Source organism: Myripristis murdjan, chromosome 21 (assembly GCF_902150065.1).
Source record: "Myripristis murdjan chromosome 21, fMyrMur1.1, whole genome shotgun sequence".
In the NCBI taxonomy this organism is placed as follows: domain Eukaryota; kingdom Metazoa; phylum Chordata; class Actinopteri; order Holocentriformes; family Holocentridae; genus Myripristis; species Myripristis murdjan.
The window spans coordinates 32,616,911-32,625,019 of record NC_044000.1 but is presented as its reverse complement, the minus strand read 5'-3'; positions in this window follow the sequence as shown (position 1 = coordinate 32,625,019).

Below are 8,109 nucleotides of genomic sequence, written 5' to 3'. Positions count from 1 at the left end.
TACTTTTTTGGTTCTTACTCCTATTAGTTTTTAGCTTGAACCTTTTATCTTTGGCTGATTTTTTTTTTTTTTTTTTAGCTTTTATTTCATGTTACGCCTCATGTTTATACCTTGAAGCACTTTTTGTTTTGTTTTTTATCACTGTGCTACATAAAGTTATTACTGTTTGCCAACATCTGGCTGGTGGCTGGTGTTCATTTGCCACCCTGGATGTAGTGGTCGGGTATAAACCACCATGAAATATGTTCCCTTCTTAACTTTATTTCATCTCCTTTCAAGTGTGTATCCGTCTTGGATGAGCTGAATGTTTCAGTATTGTCAGGGTGGCACTGGAGCTGACATGGAGAGTCTGAAAACACCAGCCATCTCTGATCCAATGGTAAAAAAATTTGTCATTTTTCTATTTTACAACAGCAAAAGTGTAAAAAGGCAAAAAGCTGAATTTGACATGCTTTGATGCAAAAACCATCACCATGAAGGTTTGTGAGTGAAACTTTCTTCGTCGGGGGTTGAAGTATTTGAAGCAAATATGATGTGTTATGGGTGGAACATCCCTTTAAGGTGGATCTGTCTTAGCAGCAGATCATAACATATACAGCTTTTAGTTTTTCATCAAAACTGAGATAATGCTGTCGTGTAGTGTTTACAAAGTGAGAGAAGAGAGTTAAGGAGCCAGCATGAGAACGAGGATGTGTGTGTGTGTGTGTGTGTGTGTGTGTGTGTTTGTGTGTGTGTGTGGGTGGGTGGTGCGTGTGCAGTGTACATGCACTGGCATTCACACAGTCCCAGAGGGGACCAACCCCACTACTTTCCCTCTCACTGAGTCTTGTTGGATGACAACCAGCAGATCCTCCCATAATTCCCTGTGCCCGTACCGTCTGTCTCTTTCTCAGCCAGAACTCTCAGCATCCAGACCCAAAGATAGCCTCAGATGACAGGGTACAGTATCCTCCCATGCCCTCTTTCACATCCCGGTTATGTAAACCCAAGTTCTCCGACTAACCCTACCATAGTTGGACGGGCGGGGACCACAGGCCGAGCTCCGTCCTGTGTTACACAACCAGCGGACAGCTGGGAGAGTCCGGTGGATCAGGAAGCTCTTCCTTCCTCTGCTAAATGAATTCTGAATGCCTCTCAAGCCGGCCCCGAGGCCAGGGGTTAGCACCACTTTCACAGAAAAACCTCCACCTGTCCGCCGTCTCTCGGTGTCTCCTCGGGCAGCTGGCAGACGACACAGGAGGTTATGCTGATGTCATTGTATTTATATTTTAAGGCATTTCAGTTACAGTGAGTTAATGCTGGCAAAAACAGGGAGAAGCTGCACACTATCTTTACTTCCAAAGACAATGTTTTTTACGACATTCCTGTCAAGCAAAATTTAGCCCAGCACAGATATCATTTGTTATATACATACAAATATAAGGTGTGAACCAATTCCAGCAAACACACCTTTTTTTTTTTTAAAAAAAAAAAAAAAAAAAAAGGTACAAAATGTTAACTAATCGAGAGTCAGTGGAATGAATCACAGCAAAACCTATATACGGTATGAGGTCCACACTGGTCACTTATCCAGTAACCAGTGTGGAAGAATCATGTTGATATCTTTGGTTGTGGCTCCAAAGCGGCGGCCCTACGTCACACAGTAAGATAGGGTCAGAGATGGCCGATGCCACCGTCTTGAGACCAAAGGTAGCCTGGGACAAAATCCTGACAGTGCCAGAAATTTAGAGGAGAAACCATCTCACAATGTGACCGCTGCTGCGACCTACATCTACCTACATCTACTAATCAACCAAAAGGACGCACTGATCAACACAACACTGATGCTAAGCCCAATGATGGAGGAATAACGAGCAAAATGAAATGTTTGGGATGTTTATTTTCCAACAAAGAAGAAAATGACCAGGTTCTCCTCCTCCTACTACTGAATAATGAATATGAATACATTAATGTCATTATTGCAAAGCTGCATTCCTGCTGAGCTTCATTGTTTACCACTACAGTGGCGAAGAATGATCACATACGCTGATGACATTCTCTTGTATATTGACTTGATGTCATAACCAAGTTTATTAGATCCAATAAGCCTATAAGATTGCTGAAATCTCACAGTCTGCAGGTGCCATTAGACAGCATGGACCATGTTGACTCAGCCTTTTGTGACGGCTGTTGGCATGGCACCAGCTGTGGTTTGGGGCGTTAATGTTGCAGAGCTGTAAATACCTTGCTGAGCAAACCAATGACCACCGTTTCCACTACGACTTCAAATAAAGAAGAGATCCTTTCTGTGTCCAAACAAGAGACAAGAGACAAAAAAAAATTCAACTCTCATTTGTATAATCCATGGAATCGGAGTTGTTCCTGAGACAGAGTGTTCTTTAGTTTTCTGTGATTATTATTAACTGCATGCGTTACTACAGAATCATTTTTGATCTTAAGGTGGATATTTTTATCAAAATGTGTACTTTGTTCGTTTATATTTGTAAGCCATTACAGAGCACACTGCATATCAAAAACTAACCCTGAAAAAATGAGATTAATCTAATTTGACTGGTTTCACTTTTTTTTTTTTAGTAGTCATAATGTCCTTTTGCTAATAATGAAGTGTGAATACATGCATGTTAATAACAACATCGATCATCCAGACCTTTGTTGCTGAAAACATTACAGCAAGAGGCAGAAGCAGTTATGACCTAGACAGTATGAAGTATTTCCTGAAGAGATGAGCTGTTATGTATAGAAAACAGAAAGCTCCAATGAAAGCCATGTCTGCAAAAACATGTCGCTCATATGAAACTCTTTCCACTGGTGGTCCTCTGAATGCAGCTTGAAGTCTCTCCTTAAATTCAAGCTTTTTGGGAGGAATTACGTGCCTGTGGCAGCATTTGTCTTCTTTCCCACTTGCGATAATAAGATCTGCTCTGTTTCCTCGCCTGCACATAAAACCACCCAAGAGCAGCGGGGAGGACTGGCCTCGCCTCCCTGTTCTGCTCTAATAATCCAACGAGCTTCACTGTTTTTTAAGAGACAAACGGGTTCTGCATCAGCATCACGGTTCTGGTGTATCTTAGGAATTCAGGTGCAGAACAATCATCCTTAAACTTGAGGAAAAACAAGGATCTGCGCCAACAAAAAGCAGCACTCAGTGGTTAGAAACAGAAGCATCACAGGCTATTATGACAATTTATTTAGCAATGATAAAGATAACCATAATAATAATTATGATAACAATAATAATAAACTTTATTTATATGGAACCTTTCATAACATAAAATGCAGCTCAAAGTGCTTTACAAGAAAAAGAGTACTAAAAACCAAAGGACTGATATTTAAAATATTAAGACAATATTAAAAAGCTATAGAACAATAAAATTCAAGAAAATTCATTTGAAACAAGTAAAAGAATTTTAAAGTCCATCTTCGGCACAGCTGGTGGCCAGCGCAAACTGGTGCAATATGTTCTCTTTTCTTGGTTTTGGTTAAAAGGTATCTGCTATAGAGTTAATAGCTGGTTAGTTAATAGTTACTTAATAAAGTTTAATTTTAACAATATTTATATCCACACCATGCAAACATTATTGTAGCCACAAAATCAATCAGCATTCTGAGATGCTAACAATATGCCAACCAACATGTTCGCTCACTTTCACCATCATGGCTGCTGCTCTTTATCTAGCTTTGGCACTTTCATACAAATGAAAAATGTTCATTTGGACGAGTTGGAGAATGACTGGCGGATGGTTGTTCTAATCACCTGCTATGTATTTTTTGTAAATACCCGTTACTGCCACTGCTTTCCCAAAAGGTTTGCGTCCAGCAGAATACAAAATTCTCGTACATCTGTGCCACATGGACGTGGGGAAATGACCTGATATTTTCCCTCACAAGCAGTTTTGAAGTCAGTGCTGCAGCTTTCTCTGCTATTTGAAGCTCGTTATCAAGACAGTGATGGTGGCCTCCATAGGGGGCGCCGGCGAGCGTCCGCTCTGCTTGTCCCACACACAGGGACGCTGCTTCACCTCAGGGAGCTCAGATGGAGTCCTGATCTGCTCAGGAGCTTTCACTCCGTCTCCTTCCTTCTTACCTGGAGAATCCTCCATTAGAACAGCAGCCCACCAAGGTGAGACACACCTGGCTGTTAGAGGGGACGGGAGACGGCCTCTGATTGGTTCACTGCATGTTACGCCCAAAACACAGCCAGGATTCATGAAGAGACTCAGGACAAGCCTTTTGAACCAGGAGCCTGGAGGAAATGTTAAAATAGGCGGGTCGTTTATAGTGGATTAGAACCCTCACCCTAAATTCACTGTGCACTTAGATGGTTAAAATAGAGCCCAGTAAATGTCTGGCTCTTGGCTCCTCAGCAGGGGTTGAAGCAGGGAGAGTATTTAATTTTCACTCTCCCTGCCCAAACAACCACAGCCTGTCCAGGATTTGAGCTGACGGCCTCAAAGGTAACAAGCTCACTCCTCTCAACCCCACTCTGTGCTTTAACAGCCTTAAAGCTGCAAGTCGTAACCAGAAAGCTCACCGACAGTAACTTTTAGTGTTTAGCTCACACTTCAGCAGAGCGAGGAGCCTGGATCACAGCAGAGAGAAGCAGCTCCTCTGTGTCTGCAGCACCGGATAAAACAGAGATCCGTGCTGCAGCCCACAGGCTCTCATTTGGCTCTGCTGACACTGTTTTTAGTGCAACTCCCTTCGTAATAACACCGCCAGCGTTAGGTCTGATTCCAGCTGGGGCCACCCATATTATTAAAAATGTATCCGTTCACATCACTGGATGAAAGCGTCCACCGGTTTCCAGGTGTTATTCGTCTCTCATGTTGCGTAACGTTGATGTGAAAGGGGTTTGGACGGCAAACAGAGTGCATTCTGGGGCTTTAGGAGCTGTGGACGAGGACGGAGGAGTCAGGCCTGACAGTCACATTCCTGGGGTACTGACACGCTTGTCCATCTCACTGACGTTGTGTTGATGTGTGTGTGTGTGTGAGCGAGACAGGTCAACAACAGAGAAGCAGGAAAAGGTGAAGGTTAGTGAGTTTAAACACACATTTCTTTGTATCATCATGTCAATTTGTGAGTGTGTGTGACCAGTTTTGGGAAGGAAAATTACTAGTCACACTGTTAAAAATGTAATAAGTAATTATAATAAGTAAATGTAACTATTTTCAAAGTAGTGTTACTTATTGCATTTGATTACTTTTTTATTATTTTTCTAACTAATGTGTTGAACTGGGCAATAAATCTGAAAAGTCCTAAAAACATAACTGTAATATTTTCTTTCAACATTCATAAATGGAGGCGCAGCTGTGCAAAAGGCACATGTTGGCTCGGTAACAATTAATTTGTCACGAATGGAGATTAAAGATAATTATGTGGCCTTCTGGATGGGCACCGAGCAGCGGCTACACTACGCCATAAAACACACATAAATATATTTTATTTTATGTGACTCAGTGCTGTCACATGAACTCACCTGTAGGTGTTTCCTCAGGTTTGAAATCGAGCGTTTGTTGATGACAGCATTTTCTCCGGTGGTGAACAAGCTGTACGGTGTGCACTAATGTTAGTATAGAGCCTTTTTCTGATTTCAAAGGGAAAATATTGTTGCAGAAGTGAAAGGCGTTCCTGACGACATGGCCTCCCATCTTGATGAGGTCGGCTGGTCTCAGGCCCGCCACCTGGCAGATTCAGGGGGTTTATTAGAGGAACCACTCTCAACCCTTTTTAGAGTGACGTGCATTGATTTGATTGGCAGACGACAGGCGAGCACGAGAACCGATCAAAAACAATGATCAAAATTTGAGCGCACACACACCGCCAGATGATTGGAGCCTGTCTGTTGTCTGGAAATTTGCCGAAACCAGACGTTCCTGCAAAGCAACAGAATGAACGTTACCTTCTACATGTTGTTGCTTTTTACGGAAACGAGTGTGTTCTGCTGTAACCTCTTCATAATCACCAACATGTTGATTACTAACTCTAATTTAAAGGCAGACTGTGTAGTTTGAAACCTTGTTATGATGTGGCAAAAAATAAATGATGAATGCTGCTCAATTTAACTTAAGAATGCCTCAGGAGTTTAGGACAACTGTTTTATCCCATCATGACCAAAAGTATAGAAGATTTTCGCTGCATTCTTTATGTTTTTGTGAACATTTGATATGAAAAGCTCAGGCTGAGGACGGGCGTTTCATCCTCCTCGTCAGTAAACAAAGTGGTGTGCGCTCCTGTTTCAAACTGCTCTGCCCGCACAAACACACTTCTCACACCAGCCTGCATGACGCCGCCGCAGAGAGATACAACACGAGGTTTACACAACTTCACTCACCTTGACACGCTGCCACAAGTGATGGACGGCCGCTGTATTCAGTTACATGAGTGTGCGTGCGTGCGTGTGTGTGTGTGTGTGTTTGTGTTCATTCCTTGATGGCGAGCGGGGCGGGCTGTCGTGAAAAACTCCCAAAATAAACCTAAGGGCAAACGGGACAGTCAGCAAATAGTGGCTGTCGCTTCTGTTATGTAAGACCAGCGGCAGGGAGGAAGTCAGCTGATAGATCGACACATAGATAGATAGATAGATAGATAGATAGATAGATAGATAGATAAGTCAGTGCACACGTGTTGACTGCAAACCGTCTTGTAAAAACAGGAATGTTTCCATAATTGGGACGTATGAAAAGCGCTCTGTATTGAACTCACTGAAATTTAAATATAGAATTATAATGCTTATAATGCTTATACTTATATTATGTTTTTTTTTTTCACTATTTCTTTTTCATTTTATGGTAATTTTCTGCCAATGTGTAATGTGTAATTTCCCAGTTTTGTTTTGTTTTGTTTTGTTTTTTACTATTTATATTCCATTTTATTATAATTTTTTTTCTATATTATTATATAATTTTCTTGTTTTTTATGCTTTATTTCTTTTACAGTTTATAGTAATTTTCTGCTGTTTATCTATTTTTTTTATTATTTCTGTCTCATTCTATGATCATTTTCTGCTGATGATTTGTAATTTTCTTGTATTTGTGCTTGTATCTCTTTTTTTATTATTATTATTTCAGATTATCTCGGTCACCTCTCAGTCAGATTATCTGATTACACAGAATCATCCAAATCATTCCCGTGAGGATAAGATGCTGCAGATTAAATCAAAGTTAGAATATAAATAAATGAATAAATAACATATGAGGATGTTCCCCTGCTCACAGCAACAGGCAGATTCCTCACAAAGTGAAAACAGAGGGCAGCTGGGCACACACACACACACACACACACACACACACACACAAACATGCAACACACAACTGCAATATTTCAAGACATGAACGATGATGCAGATGTTGATTTTTTGGCACTTTTGTCAACAGACTGGAGAACGAAAGAGGGGAAGAAGAAAGGACAGGAAGGAACAATTGGGATTAGGGCAGTGTTTTTTTTTTTTTTTTTTTTTTTTTAGTTTTCAAAGTGAGGTACGGGGCGTCTTGAGGGACTCCTTTAATTTCAGCTACAATATTATTACCTTTAAATATATACGTTTAATTATTGTAAATATATTTTTCTTGTCATTAATTAATTAATTAATATTTATTTATTATTGCAAATGTTCTGGTAGTTTTCCTGTAATGATTTCTCCCCCCTTTTTTATTTTATTTTATTTTATTTTATTTTATCTTTTATCCATTAATTCCCCACCCCCTTTTGTTATTTTTTAGTTTAATTTTTAATGCTCTGGTAATTATTATTATTACTTATTACTTATTAATTAGTTAATTAATTGTACAGGTAAAATTTTATTTTATTTTATCATTTATTTATTTATTTATTTTAATCTTAGTATTAAGTAAGTATTAGGTCACCAGAAAATAAAATTGTCACATGGCAAAAAAAAAAAAAAAAAAAAAAAGAAAGAAAGAAAGAAAGAAAGAAAGAAAGAAAGAAAGAAAATCGTATGAATGACTATTTTAACAAGATTTTTTTTAATCTCACCTTATTCTCTCACCAATACTTTATTCAAGCAAAAAACATCTTTTCTTATCAGGATTCCCGAGGGAGAGGCATCTCAGACGGGGGGCCGGGGCTCAGTGAGGCTCAACACGGGGG